Source organism: Vidua chalybeata, chromosome 6 (genome assembly GCF_026979565.1).
Source record: "Vidua chalybeata isolate OUT-0048 chromosome 6, bVidCha1 merged haplotype, whole genome shotgun sequence".
Taxonomy (NCBI): Eukaryota; Metazoa; Chordata; class Aves; order Passeriformes; family Viduidae; genus Vidua; species Vidua chalybeata.
This window is the reverse complement of record NC_071535.1, coordinates 4587315-4602710: the sequence shown is the minus strand read 5'-3', so window position 1 is coordinate 4602710 and position 15396 is coordinate 4587315. Positions and strand designations below refer to the sequence as shown.

General features: G+C 48.5%; 1 protein-coding gene across 2 annotated transcripts in view; it reads left to right on the top strand.

The window, feature by feature from the left end:
• Positions 1-10546: 10546 nt before the first annotated feature.
• Positions 10547-15396, top strand: part of ARMH4 (armadillo like helical domain containing 4) — a 55422-nt gene continuing 50572 nt past the window's right edge. For both annotated transcript variants that reach the window (XM_053946713.1, XM_053946712.1), the window contains exon 1: positions 10547-10627. The gene's annotated coding sequence lies outside the window, so the exon portion shown is untranslated. The remainder of the gene's footprint in view (positions 10628-15396) is intronic.

The following is a 15396-nucleotide window of genomic DNA, read 5'->3' as shown; positions in this document are numbered from 1 at the left end:
CACGGGCCCTTCCCGCTGCCCGGCGCGCCGGGCTGCCCGCGGCGCCTGTCCGCCCCGCCGCCGCCCCGCCGCCTCCCTCGGGCCGGCGCCGCCGCTCCCGCCCCATCCTGCAGGGCTCCAGCGCGGCCGGGAGCGCCGCGGTGCCGGCGGCGGGCGCGGTGCGGCGCGGCTGCCCCTCAGCTCCGCTCCGGCGGCGGGCCGGGCAGCCGCGGGGAGCCGCGCGGCGGGGCCATGGTGCGGGCGAAGGGGCGGGCCCCGCGTGAGGGCGGCGGGGGAAGCGCGGTCAGGGCTGCTCCCGCTGGAGCAGAAGCGGAAAATTCACAGAATCGTTTGGGCTGGAAAAGCCCCCCAAGGTTATCGAGTCCAGCCATTGCACCATTAAACCATGTCCCCAAGTGCCACATCCACGTGGCTTTTAAATTCGCCCAGGGATGGGGACTCCCATCAATTCCCTGGGCAGACGGTGCTGTGATGGGACAGCCCTTTCTGTGAAGAGATTTTTCCCAACAGTCAACCTAAACTGCCCATGGGACAGCTTAAGGCCATTTCCCCTTGTCCTGTGCCTGTTCCCTGGGAGCAGAGCCCAATCCCCCTGGCTGTCCCCTCCTGTCAGGAGCTGTGCAGAGCCACAGGATCCCCCCTGAGCCTCCTTTTCTCCGGGCTGAGCCCCTTCCCAGCTCCCTCAGCCGCTCCTGGGGCTCCAGCCCCTTCCCCAGCTCCGTTCCCTTCTCCGGACACGCTCCAGCCCCTCAGAGTCCTTCTTGTCCCGAGGGGCCCAAAACTGCCCCAGGACAGGAGGTCCCTCAGCAGTGCCAGCACAGAGGGACGGGCGCTGCCCTGCTCCTGCAGCCACGCCATGGCTTGTGGATAGTTCAGTTCAGTCAGAGAGAAAAAGAGAAAGATTTCTACCAAGCTAAACCTGAGAAAAAGTCAGAGAAGAATGTAAACAATCTATTATCTTACTTTCCATTCATATTGTTTATAGATATGTTCTACCACACTAAGTCCAGTATACCAATCAAGTAAAATGTTTTTACTTTAAAACCAATGAAATTAATGTTCACAATGTTCTCTATAAAAGAGAGACGTGCTTTTAAATAAACACTCATTTTACCTTCTAAAATGGTACGAGTCATTTCGCCCGTCCCTGGCTCAACAACATCAATGGCTGACACAGAAACAGCCACATTTAATGCAAAAAGCCATTTCTGCGAGGTTAAATGCGCAGTACCCTCGGGGTACAGCATCCTCCCTCTTGAACAGAAATAAAACAACTCGGGGACTAAAAAAGCCACATCACTCCGTTGCTCCAGGAGTGTTGGGAGTGAAGACAAGAGCTTAAAATACAGTGAGGACAGAAATGATAAACCCCATGGTGGTAACAAACCGTGCAGGGCCAGGGGTTGGACACAGTGATCCTTGTGGATCCCTTTCAGCACAGGACCTTCTAGGAATCCATGCTTTCAAGACTGGGTCGCCTGCGACAGGTGATCAGTGAGGCAGAAGATCAGCTGTGCTTAGTAGAAAGAACCTAAAAATATCAATAAAAAAAAAAACCAAAAGGTGTTCTGATGAATATTGTTTGTGGTATGTGTCTCTCCGTGACTGGATTCCCTGGCTGGGAAAAGGGAATTTCTACCAGATTTTGGTCGGTGTAAAGCAAATTTGGGATCACTTGTGGAGGAGATTCCAAAGGCAGCGCTTGCCTCACTCCCAACAACCACCTTCTTTCCCCTGCCAATCTTCCCCTTCCCCACACACCTGTGAAACCTGCTGCTCTTCAGGCAGCTGTGATGTCCAGGAGTGGGACCGTGGCCCTGCTCACACCCCCAAAGGAGGAGTCCTGGGTATTTATTTCAGCCAAGTGCACGAGACCCATTTCTTCTTCAGGGAAGCAAAATAAGCATTGAAAAAGCAATTAACTGGGGAGTTGAGTCTAGACATTTGCTCTTTGCCAGCCAGGCCAGGCTGAGCGCCTGAGGGTTTGTGCAGAGGAGGACAAGGGTGCTAAATGAAGGCAGAGGATTTCAGGGAAGGCTGAGGTGACACTGCTGTGCTCTGCTGTCACTGAGCCCAACCCCCCTGACCTGGGAGCTGCTGCAGCAGCTTGTGGAGCTGTGCTTTTTGCCGTGCTTTCCCCTCTGCAGCAGTGCTGTCTGCCCCACATCCACACTTTCTATTTGCAGTCCTGAAGGTGGAGGAGTGTGGGAGTCAGATGATGAGTGGGAGTGATGTGAGACGCCGAAAGCTGTCGCTGCCACCATCTGCTGTGTTGCCTGGGCCAGCCCCCTCACTAGCCCATGGGCTAGCAGCTCTGCACAAAAGCTTTCTTTGCTGCTCCTGTCACAGCCTTGTCGTGTTCCCCCCTTCTGGTCACCCTAAAGTCACCAAAATGACAAAGCAGGGTCAAGAGGCAGCACTGAGAAGAGAAGGTCCCCATGTGTGGAGCAGAAGTGCAGACTGGGGGAGCTGAAGCAGATGGGGCATCCTGGAAGGGCTCTTGGAGGACACGTAAGGAATCCAGGCAGTGCAGAGGGAATGCAGGAAGGGGAACTTTGCAGTGACGCACTCAGGGGAGACTCTTCTCAAAGCAAGGAGATCATAATAAACCACAATCCCTCAGAAATCCCTGCTATCTCTCCTTCAGGCACCATCCCACAGCTCCGTATGAGCCCAGGCACTCTTAAACAACCCATCAGCAGCTTCCCATCCTCTCCTAGGAGAGGAAGACTGAGGAGCAAGGACAAGGCTGTAGTGGTGATGTGAGACACAGAAACAGTGATGGGACCAGCACACACCCAGTGAATTCTGGAGGAGGAGGGATAATTGCCAAGGCAGCGGTGGAGGATGCTGACACATGAAAAAAATTAAACAAACAAAACCCTGCAGTGATTAAACATTGTGACACCGAGTTCAACTTGCCTTATGATTTTGTGTGGTTTTATGTTTTTAATGGCTTTTAAAATTATTTTCATGGTTAGTATTTTATGGCCTTCCAGAACATGGAAATGCAGCTGAACTTTAAAGGATATGCAAACAAGGAGGCATGAAAATATGTTCAAATGTCATTTCCACAACAGAACCTTAACTCTGCCATGTTTGAGCAATTCCCCAGTGCACCAAGAACATGCAGGCAGTGGTAATTATGCCTGACTGAGATAGGAATTATATTCAAGAAACTTTTCTGTATTTCGTTTTTCTGTCAGGGAAACAATCCCAGAATTTCCCAAGTGCTCCTAGAGAGATTCTGTTCAGACACAAGGTAAATTTTTCACAATGAGAACAATCAGCCACTGGAATAATCTGCCCAGGGAAGTGTTGGATCCCTCAACATTGGACACTTTGAGATTCAGCCGCACAGGGTGCTGGACCATCTTATTTCAACCATGATTTTGGCAAGAAAAGTTGTGTCAGATAATCCTTGAGATCCTTTCCAGCCTAGTATTCCATGATTCTGGGATAAGTTACTACTTGGAGTGCTGTCTGCCCTCTGTGTTCAAGGACAGCACAGGGAAGCTGTACAGTCACTGCCTGGTGAGACTGTCCTCTCACTGGAGTGTGAATATTCTTCCTCTCAAATTCTGTAAAATTCTCCTGAGTATCTCTGTGATAGGGGACCTATAAAGACATAATATACTATACTTAATTTTGTTGCTCTTGAAATACTTTAGGTGTAAAAACTGGAATAATTTAGATAATATATGACTAAAGTCTAAGTGTGATGTTTGCATGATCTGTTTTCATCCCCAGATCTCATCCATTTATGATATCTTTCCATGCTATAATTACATATTTACAGCACTATACTTATGTTTTGAATATAATGTTTTATGTAAAATGACTGCTTAGATATGTTTTGAAAAAATCAGGGGCCCTACTTGAAATCCACAGCCCATGGCTTCCTCCTGAATGTATTATCCCTGGGTCAGGAATGATCAGAGTTTCCTGCTAATCACATCACCGTCTTTATAGTCCATTGGAAATCTCCTCTTAAATTACATTAATCAATCACAGTTAACATGAGTTCTGAAATGCAGGCTGCAGCTTAAAAGTGGCTTAATTTAATGGATGGGCTTTTCAGAGTTATTGATAATAGGAGCCTGAGAGTTAGAGATGTGCTAGGGTTTCATAACAAAATCCATCCATGCCAGGCTGGTTTAATCAAGAAAGCTGCTTGCATAATGTGAAGAGCACTCACTCTCCCCCGAATATGTGACTGTTGAGGAAACAGATGGTGATGCTAACCCAAAAGAATCAGGCTATAAATACATTCAGGATAACAATATAAATGGAGATAATTATTCACAGTCTAAGGAGACGGTGGGACAATTAAGCCAGCTCGTAAGCAGTATGTCCAGCAGTGTGAAGAGCAGGATTTCCATAACATAATAAGAAATTATTTCCTGAGTGCAGCCAGTTCATGCAACTCTTGGGAGCGGTTCTACCTCTGACAGGCAAGAAAGAGGCTGTATAAGGACATGAAAATACAAAAAATTAACAGTAGCTCATTGAAATCAGTGAAAACTCTTATATCATAAAATCAAAGACTGGTGTGCTTTGGAAGGAAGCTTAAAATTCATTTAATTCCACTCCCTGCCATGGGCAGGGACGCCTTCCACCATCCCAGGTTGCTCCAAGCTCCATCCAGCCTGGTCTGGAACATTTCCAGGGATGGGGCAGCCACAGCTTCTGTGGGCACCCTGTGCCAGGGCCTCGCCACCCTCATGGCCAGGAATTTCTTCCTAATAACCAACCTAAACCTACTCTCTTCCAGTCTGAAGCCATTCCCCCTTGTCCCATCACTCCATGCCCTTGTAAAAAGTTCCTCTCCAGCTTTCTCTCAGCTACCTTGAAGCAGTGGAAGGCCACAATTAGGTCACCCCAAAGCCTTCTCTTTTCTTTTCTGGCCGAGCAATCCCAATTATCTCAGCCCTTCCTCATAGCAGAGCCGCTCCGTCCCTCTGCTCATCTCGGCGGCGTCCTCTAGACTCGCTCCAACAAAACAAAATTTGTAGGACAGCTCCTTTTGCCTAATGCAGTCCTTTTTCTCTCCCCCTTTTCGGGGATTCTGTTGGTATTCAAGCCGCTGGCAGAAGAAAGCCCCTTTCGGGAGTCCTGCGGACACGGCATTGTCACAGCGCTCTCCTCCGCGCTGCTGCCTCGAGGTGGCAGCTGCACAACCCGCAGGGAGGGTTCAAAGGGAACGTTTTTCATAAAGAAAATCACTTTCCTGTGCTCGCCCCGAAACAGGCAGCTCTCAGCTGAATTAATCCCCGCGGAGCACTTGCGAGCATTGCAAGCATAAAGGAATGTGTCCTGCAGCACAAACACTGCGTGGCTATGGCACGGAACAGCACGCCCGGCTAATACTCTGCTCCCTGAAAGCCAAGATGCCTGCCCGGACCCCTGCAGGGACTCGGATTTCAGCTGGACCCAGGCAGATCTCAGCAGCAGAGCATTATTATTTTTAATTGGTCATAAAATAAGCACTCTTTTGTGTCCCTGCATTGGCTGGCTTAGTCTGTGTACTCGCTTTTAGGTCTCCCTAATCTCTACAGGCTAACTGAGGCACGGACCCATCCCTTCCTCACAAAATCAGGGAATTGCATACTTAGGGCCAGCTTTAGACCTTCTGGAGATCACAGAGTGCTTTCTCACCCCTTCCCAGCTCACGGATTCAAGGGGATCCACATATCACCGCTCTGAAGAGAGGAAAAGGATGAAAGCCCCTGCTTGGTGTTCTGCTAACAGCTGGTTCTGGTTCCTGCTGTAGGATTTTGGCTTAATTAATTGGAATGTTTCCAAAACAAAAATGTGTGTTTCTCTGCCCTTAACCATCCTCAAGGAGGAAAATGAAAACACTGGTGGTGTCTGGAGCATTGCTGTTTGACTCTAAAACACAGTGCTCCTCTCACCCAGGCATCCCAATTCCACGTGTTATCCATGGGAAAGACCCCAAAAGTCTCTGTGGTGGGAGCTTTCAGCCCCACTTTGCTATTTTAGAAAGGGCTGTACTGGGAGGGATGGACTGGCAGTAATGACACTGCACTTCTTTAAAACCTGTGGATTCAGTGGTTCAGTTTAACCTCAAGTTTTGAAAAGCAAAAGAAAGCTGCAGTTTCTAAAGTCCCGCTGGGTATTATGTGTGTGAACAACCGTATTTCAGATGATGAAGGCTGGACTCAATGATTTTGGAGATCTGTGTTTGATTCTCTGTTTCTGTGAATCTGTGAAGCTGAGGGTTTAATATCAGAGCAGGGCTTAGGGTCAGCCTGCTTTGGGGTGGTGTGTCTGGTGCTTTTTTTATTGTCAGCCTAATTTTGTAGTGGAATTTGTAGGATGAGGGGGAAAATATCCAAGGGAACTGACAGATGGTTCATGTTTTAGCTGAGACTCCAAAATGCACGTGGAGGGCTTCCTCAGCACTTTATCTCTGGGGAAATTGTAATATGTGGTTGTACCTTGGCATTAACTGCAGCAATTTTGTTGAAGGGTATGAAGAAGAGCGAGGGCTGTGCCCTGATTCCGTGATGGATGTGAGCATTGGTCCTCCCGGGCTGTATTCCCAGAGCAACTGCAATGGATTCCAGTGACCTTGGGCCAGTCAGCAGAAGCCTGGTTCTACTCTGAACAGTGAGTGTGTAAAAATGGCATTTCCTACTCAGCAGATCTGGGCTCTGTGTGCTCTCCAAGTCACATCTGCTGACTTTGGTGACAAAAATAAGTTCTTATGGCTTTCCTGCCCTGTGAGCACTTCAGAAACACGAGAGCTGGGAAGCAGAAGCTGGATCCCGTGCCTCCTTGTAGGACTGATTACTGTAAATCCCAGCCAGCAGTGGGGCTGCACTGGCACCACTTGGCCTTGCCCAGCTTTCCTGTTAGTGCCAGCAGTGAGATGCATGGAAGAAAGGAATCCAATCAATCAATTCTCCTGATTGAGCTTTAATTGCAGTTGACATTTATCGGGTTTGCAGTTGGAGGAAGAAGAAATCTGTTCATCCATAACATGGTTACATTCAAAATAATTCATTGGTCACAAACTTTTTCAAAGTGGAGTTGTTTTAAACAAACTCCCCTCTCTGTGGCAGGGGATGCTGTTCTCATTTTCCCTGAATTACTCATGGCTACTCCATTCCAGTGACTGCTGTTTAGTAGGAAGAGAGGGCCCCCTTAAAACAGATGCTACCAGCTGGTGTAAAGGTGAGTCTTGTGATGGAGATGTGCACTGATTTGTGTGCTGGGTGTCCCCAATATTCAATTTGGGAAAGTCATTCAGCAGTAAAATTAACGGCAACTATTTTAAAATTGCCTTTACCTTCTGTGGCATGTCCTGACATACTTAGGAGAGCTGATACATCTCCTCACAGGTGCTAGGAGTAGCAGCATAAGGTGCAGCATTCTGCTGTCAGGACAATGATTTTTTAGTTCATTTTATACAGGCGAAATATATCTTCATATAAAATTTTATGTGACCTAGTCTCTTAATTAGGATGTGCTGTTGGTACTTTTTGGGTTCTGCAATAAGGCTGCGACAGGAATGTCACCTGTGAAAGAAATCTGATGTATCATTACTTTGTACAACAGAGCCAGCTGCTATAATAATACACAGATTTCATAAGAGGCTCTTACAAAAATTAGGTATTGTTATTTTACAGAAGAAGTGGAGGCTGAGAGCAGTGAAATTCAGTCTTGAAAATCCTCTAAAAAGGCAGAGCTGGGAATGGGATGAGTCCCACTCTTTCCCAGCTACGCTACCTGCATGGAAGAATGAGCCTGCTTACATCCAAATTTAGTCTCTGACTTCACCTCAGGTGAGAAGTTCTGAAGGACAAGACCAATAGAGGATTGTACTGAAATGTCTCAACCCCAAAGCAAGGGTGAGAGGGGTGAGGAATGGATGTTTCTTAACTTGCTGTGGAAGTGGGGCCTGTTTTGCTTGGTTACATGTATGCTCCATGGCATACATAAAATTCAGTATTTCCAACTAACAAACCATAGAAAGGAATAACAAAAGAGTGCTTTCTGGTGATTTCTGATTTCTGCCTCTTTCATCATGCCTCTTTCTTTCAGTCTGCAGATATTTTTGTCGATAACGCAGAAGTCTCTGATTTTGGCAGGTTATGCGGGGAAGAGAAACTTGCAGCGTACAGGGAATGTGCAATTTTAGGCAGGGAAAAAAACCACAGATAACCAGTTATTTTGGTTCCAGTGCTTAGAAGTGAAATATTTAACCTTGAGAGGACACAGTGCCAGTCTGGGTTAGGAGTCGATGGCAAGGGGGAAGTGAAAACCTCTCCAGTCTATTAAGTGCCCTGCCTCCTTGGAGAACACTAAATCATCTCTTACACACGCTTTACATTTTAAGTAACTTTCCCAATAATTGTAAAGGGTAGATAGAAATGGAACTGAAAACAGTCATAGAATCACAGAGTGGTTTGTGTTGGAAGGAACTTAAAAAATCATCTCGTTCCAACCCCCTGCCATGGGCAGGGACAACTTCCACTGGAAGATCCCTTGTTCTGAATCCCAGGTCAGCTCTTAGGGGGGAACTGTGCAGCTGCTGAAGCCCAGCCCCTGGACTCATCCCTGAAGGCTCTGATTTCTGCTGGAGTGGTCCCTGTTTTCCTGCCCCTTTCCCCACACACAAATGACTGAACAGCTTGGGAATCAATCCCAGAGCCACCACAAGGTGCAGTGCTGCTCTGGAGAATTGATTTTGGTCTCCTGGACAATCTGGCTGCCCCATTAACTTGGGAGGTGGCACCTCCTGCATGGCTGAGCCACCCCCTCTTCTCAGCTAGAGCCCTTGGCCAAAATGAATTGGCCAGGACAGAAGTTGAATCTATGAAGTGTTTTGGGTCCCTAAGCCAGGAGTTAATGGTGTTTAAAACACATGAAAAATGCAGCTCTTACCTCTTCCTTCCCTCCCACCCCATCTCCCCTAGAGGAGAGAGGAAACATCCTTTCTTTTCACATATTTCTATTTTATTTATGAAGATGCCACAGCACTAGAAATATTGATTGATGAATAATTTCCCCGGATTTTACAGTTCAGAGAGGCAAAGCCAAAAGGGGTTTTCTCCATTGTTTTGAGTGACCATTTCCTCCCCCAAGCCTAAGTCTGAAGTTCTTTCTGATGCCTTTTGTCACTGGCTGTCTTTATTGCTGATACAGGCACTTTGACACTTTATTTTCAACTCATGCAGGGGTTAGCAATATTTCCCTGAAAAAAACTACCCTAACTTGCAACAAATCTGTCTTTTGAAAGTTTTAATATTGGATGCACAGTGCTGCAACCAAATGAATTGGGTTGGATCCAGTTTGGTTGGAATCCAGTAGAAAACACACTGCTTCTCTAAAATTAAACAGGTAAAACTTTGGGCTGTGTTTAGAGACACAAAGATAGTAATATAAATGTTATTACCAGTAGCACAGTGAACAGAAAAAATAATGAACCATTTGTTGATAAGGAATATCTCATTTTCTTCCACCAGTTCTGTTGTTTATTTAAAGAGATGAACGACCTGTGACAGCAGGTTACATCTCCCTTTGTGTAGAAAAAAAGCTTATTTTGTTGTTTGTTATCATAACTGGAAGATTCACTGATTAGCTTCGTGTGGTAGAGCATGTTCATCAGGAAGTCAAGATTTTAACTCACCTCTCCTACACCTTCCCTCTAGTCCTTCCTAGCAATTCCACCCCCCAAAATCCCCCCACCCCAGCCATTGCCTCCTGTGAGAGATCATTATTTTTGGTCTCTCCTCACCTGTCCCTGCCCAGCTGAAACACCTTGCACCTGCTGCAGCCCCACTCTGAATGAGTCCCTGCCTGGGAGGGCGTATAAAACCCTCTGTGTGCAGCAGGGACCCCGTGCTGCCCTGGCACTGGGCTTGGGGGAGCAAGAGGAAGCGGAACCACTCTCATCTTTGGGGTTTGGAGTCAAGGTATGGGCTTCTGACTTGCTCTTTGGCAAAGTGAATTGGTGTGTGAGCCAGGACCTCATGGTCTAAATGTTTTCTTCTCTTGTTAGTTATGGGGGTTTTATTGGAAAAAAAAATTGGAGGAGGAAGGCACAATTAAAGCTGTTTATCTTTCGCTGTACTGGCCAAATAGGTGCTTAAAACAAAGCATCGAAAAAAGAAAATTGAATAAAGCTCTTCTAATTCGGATGTTGTTATTTAAGAAGTTGTTCTCCTTTGCAGAGGGTGTATTAGGGGAAGGTGACCTCTGCAGCTGAAAACACCGGAGGACAATCTGTAATAGATGGAAAACTACTAAAGGGTGCCTCAGGCCTTGTTTTTACAGCTCCTTGTAAGCAAAGAGCAGCACCTCCTCGGGTCGGGCGCTGAGGAAGAGTTGGGCGCGGGAGCCGAGCGCTTGGATGCTCCAACTTCCCTTTGGAGAAGCAGCAAACGCCAAACGCGGCTGCGGGCGGCCCCTCCCGGGGGCTGCGGGTGTCGGGGAGCACGAAGCCCACCAGAGGCAGGCGGGGGCCGGCGGTCGGGCGGAGCGGGCCGGCCCCCGACACCGCCCGCCGGTGGGCGGCCCGCTCCGCTCCGCCCGTGCGGCCGCGGGGCTGGGGGAGCGCGGCGCCGAGGCACCGGGCGGCGGCGGCGGCGGGAGCCAGGTGAGGCCGGGACACACACGCACGCAGCCGGCATCGCACCCCCGTGCCGCGTTTGCCCCGGCGTTGCGCGTTTTGAATTGATCTGTGGCTTTTTCCGACGATGCTCGGCTGCCCGCGGGGCAGCGCATCCTCGGCGCGGCTCTTTGTTCCCGGCGAGCGGCTGGCTGGTCCCTGCAGCCCCGGGGGATGGGGAAGGGGCAGCGGGAGGTGCCGTCCTGCCGGGATAGGGGGTCCCGGTGGGCTCCCTCGAGAAGTCTTTTGGGGCGGGTGTGTGTTTCTCGCGGGGGTGGTTTGGGGGTGACTGCCGCTGTCCCTCTGTCCTGCTGCGGGCCTGGGCAGGAGGAATGCCCGGGCGGCTGTTCGCACTTGATCCCCTGCTCGGTGGGGAAAGAATGCAATTCTGGGCTGTAAAGTCACCTGTAAATATGACTAAGGAGGACGGGGAGATGGATCTGTGCCCGGCAAGCAGGCGTGCTGGGTGGAATCAAGCCTTGAGCCAGCGCTAATCCCCTTCTCTGGACCCCACGCAGGTTCTGCCCAATCCAAAAGCGCCCGACAAGGTGCATTTAATCTGCCCTTAAACCTTCACCTGCAGGGACTCACGCTCCTCCAGCTCTCCTGTGTGGTGTTTCTGTCAGCGTTAGGTGAGGCGCTGAAATCGGTGAGCGTTTCTTGCTGATTGGAACCCGAGTGCTGTCCCTCTGCTCCCAGGCAGGCTGGGGAGCGGCGTTTCTGTCCTTCTGCTGCTTGGAAACTGCTGCACCCTTTGGCCTCATTCTTCAGCACCCCCCTCCTCCTGTCTTAATCCCTCAGGAATTCGCTAGACCTTAGACTTTTGTGGTGCCGGGGACCTGGCACGGGTCAGAAGCCACGGAGAACTATGCAGCTTTTACTGGCAAATCCAAGTAGGGATTTCCATAGGTGGTCCGTGTGCAGTTCCGAACAAAGCAAATGATCGCTTGATGGCTGGGGGAATAATGCCTAAAACATGTCATGTCCCTGGCTCCTCAAAGAACTCCAGCTGGAATGCCGAGGCTGGAAGTGGAGGTGATGTATTATGTATTAAGGTGCCTCACTGGGTCTGGTGGGAAGCTGGCCATACAGAATATTAATCTCTCATTTGTTTGCTTTTAAGGATGCATCCTCAAGGGTAGGTGAGGATGTGCCCCTCTGATGTGTGCTTGTCGTAATTTTTCTCACCTGACTTTGTGTCGGTGGCTGGCGTAGAGTTGTGTCACTGCTGGGATTTCACCGGGCTGTTGGAGGTGGTCGAACTGGTCGAGGTCTGTTTACCTGAAGTGTGTGCTGGAAGGGCATCAGATCCCCAGTTCACTCGGGGTTGAACTGGGCAAGGACATAAAGCGAGATGAGATGAAGGCATTTTTCTCGGCTTGTGCACAAAAGTAGGAGTTGGAGCTCTGCAGTGTATTATCTGCTACCTTTTGTATTCAGCACAAGTAATGAGGCTTGGATGGCATACATTAGCACCCTTTAACAGAGCACTTGACGGCTGGTAGTTGTTTGAGTTGTATGTTTTGGCTAAATCTTCACATTAAAAGATTTGCTGCTTTTTTTGTCCGGTTCCCTTACGAATTTTAAGTGAATTTCGAATTTTCAGTGAATTTCGGAGCTGAGCACACCCAGGACTGTTCAGGCAGCCCAGGCTGACACCACGCTTGTGCTTGGAGGTATGAGAAGCTCTTTTCAAAGGCAAGACAGATTTGGCTGGGGCTGACCTGTTCTCTCTGCTTTATGATGCATGCAGCCACTTCAGCTTTCCAGTGTGAGCGTCCTCCCTGTGTCAGAGGAATTGTTAGAGCAGACTTATTAACTCAAGGGAGTTTAAAACTTGGTGCTTGTTTTTTCCACACTGTTTCAACAATTTGGGTAGAAACATAGCCATAGCTTGTCGAAGACAGAAAATAACAGCTAATTTTTTTTTTTTTTGGGGTGTGGGGGGAGGAAGGGAGTTGTTTTCTCTCAGTAAGCTGGCTGGGTGAAGCTCTTAAAAAGCTCTGAGCGGGAGTAGCTGCACACAGCTGGGACAGAGGGGGAGCTTAATCCTTTGCAGCATGTCTCCACAAACCACTGGTCCATGCAAGGAACAGCTATTGAAGGAGAGACATCTGCTCTGCTCTGTGCCGGTCCCCTGCAAACCTGCCCTGCTGGAGTGACCATAACAGGCTGGGGCTCCTTCTGAGCTGCCTTTTGTTGCCCCCCCCAAGAGCTGATCTGAAAGAAGTCCCCAGAATTCAGAGGGGTTAATGGTTTAATAACTACTGCAAGTGCTAATTGTATGGAGCAGGCAAGCAGCCTGGCTCAGAAAGATCCAACTGAGTCTGAGACTGCCTCAGCTGGTGACCAATTTATATTTATTGTCCCTCAGCTTCCTGACTTCCCCATAGAGGTAGATGGTTCTTATTCTTGTGGGCAGCTCCTGGAGTTGTCCAGTTTTGGCCCGTTTTCAGCCTAGCAGTCCTTTGTGTGTTTTTTTCCAGCCTACCAGGTGTTAAAAGAAAAGTTATTATTTTCCATGCTGAAGATAAAGCTCCCTGGCTGGCTGCAGTTGCGCTGCCTTTGCGGCTGGAGGAACTGCATCTCCTGGGATTTGCTGTTATTGAGTGCAGGGGAAGTAGCTGGCACTGTCTCTTGCCCTCAGTGTGTGCTTCCTATTGGAAGCAAGGGTTAGTTTTCCACTGAGAGCTTGGCCAGTGCTTGGCAGCTGCCTCCAGGGCTTCAGCTCTGAGGATGCCAGGTGAAATCTGGGGACAAGGAGTTCCTGCAGCATGAAATATTGAGTTACTACCTTCAAGCTGGTCACAGGAAAGCTCAGGCTTACTACAGAGGAGGTGCTTGGTCAGGGCAGCGTGTTCCAGCCTGGCTGGGGCTGGAGAGCAGGCTGGCTGTAAAAATAGCCAGATGGGAGGATAAATGTAACCTGGTGCAGCTTGAGGAACAGGCTGCTCTGCAGCCAGATACCTGCAGCTTCTGCATTCAGTGGAAGTGCTTCAGCAAGGTGTCAAACTCTGCTTAAGGAGATAGCCAGGTCACTGCTGTTCATACACTCTCTAATCCAGCCTCTTCCTAAAGCTAAGTAGATCTTAAGCCCTGACTAATCTTCTTTGAAGTGTGAACCTGTGCCATTATCCTGCAGCAAGCTCTGTGCCACTACCTCCTGCTTTCACTCAGTGTGAAGGTCTAGGTTAGCTTACATCTGCCTGTTGTGGATTTCCTGAGCAAATAACTCTCCAATATGATTTTTTTTTTTTTTTGCCCTATAGAAATGTAGGATTATGACAAGTAGGGCTTTTCAGACTGGTAGAAACAATATGGAGTGCCCTGAAGGGCCCCAGGAACTCTTTTATCAGGCTGGTATTGAGTGCCCATGTTATCTACCACCCAGAAGGAGGAAAGGGTCTAGTAAATATGGAGTATTTAAATATGGAGCATTGCTGGGAGGAGATGAGCATTTTGGTTCTTCTGCTAACCATGTCCTGAATATTGTGGGCTATTTGAGAGCCTAGAGCTAGAAAGCTACAAAATATCTGTACAGATGTGTATATACATATGTATAATGTATTTTACTGCAAGAGAAGTGCTTTTCAAGTGCAGCTGGAGTTCTGTTTATGTTTAAGCACTGCTGAAAGCATTTGTGCCACCTAAATGCTCCTGACTTCTTGAAAAGTTGTATTTAAAGCCAAACTATTTTTTAAGTAGAGAAAACTCAACTTCTTGATGTTTCAATATGCCTGCTCATAACAGGCACTTGCTAAAGGGATGTTGAGGTAAACGTGATTTATATTCATCTGCATGGTGAGGCAGATGCATGTAGTTAGGCACTAACAATTTAACTTGCATAATATATTCTTAATTCTTTCTAATTACAAAAGTGCATAAAGAATTAGCCTGGGAAAAGAGCTAAATATTGTCTGTTTTCAGCTTTTTTTTTTAGGGAGGGAATAGAGAAAATAGATGGGTGGCCACCCATCCTTCAGAGATAGAAGATGCTAAAAATAAAATGGAAGGTGTCTAGGCTGGTGAAGAGCTTTTTGGTGGCTTCTGCTTGTCCCTGAGCACCTGGTGCATGTGTGTGGCCTGTGATGGGGAATTATTCCAGCAGCTCAAACAACTGGGAATGAGGCTTCAGGGAGAATGGAAAAAGTGACTCAGTGTGCCCTGAAGGCTAAGCCAGATGCTGGAGCCTGCAGTGGTTAATTCTGAGCTGTGTGGCTGCACTCTCTGGGTACAAATGTGAATAATACTTCTGGATGTGCTGTTTGGGTGGGGAAATGAGGAGTGTGGCAAGTTCAGGGATTTATCCTGGTGCCCATGAGCAGGGAGACTGCACAGGGTGACCATTGCTGTTCTTTGGAAGACTGAGGCGTGGTTCTGACCAACCCCAACCTCTTTCCTTACTGATATTTGTTATTCCTGCAGCCCAAAGGGAAGAGCAGTTCACTTGGGAATGATAAAATCTCACCTCATTCCACCCTTTGCTGTGGGCACCTTCCACTATCCCAGGGTGCTCCAAGCCCCATCCAGCCTGGCCTTGGACACTTCCAGGGACCCAGGGGCAGCCACAGCTTCTCTGGGTAACCTGTGCCAGGGCCTCACCACCTTCAGTCAATAAGTTATTCCTAATATCTAATCCAAACCTACTCTTTGTCAGGTGAAAGCCATTCCTCCTCGCTCTGTCACTCCATGCCCTTGTCCAAAGTCCCCCTCCAGCTCTCTTGGAACTTGAGGCACTGGAAGGTGCTCCAGTGTGT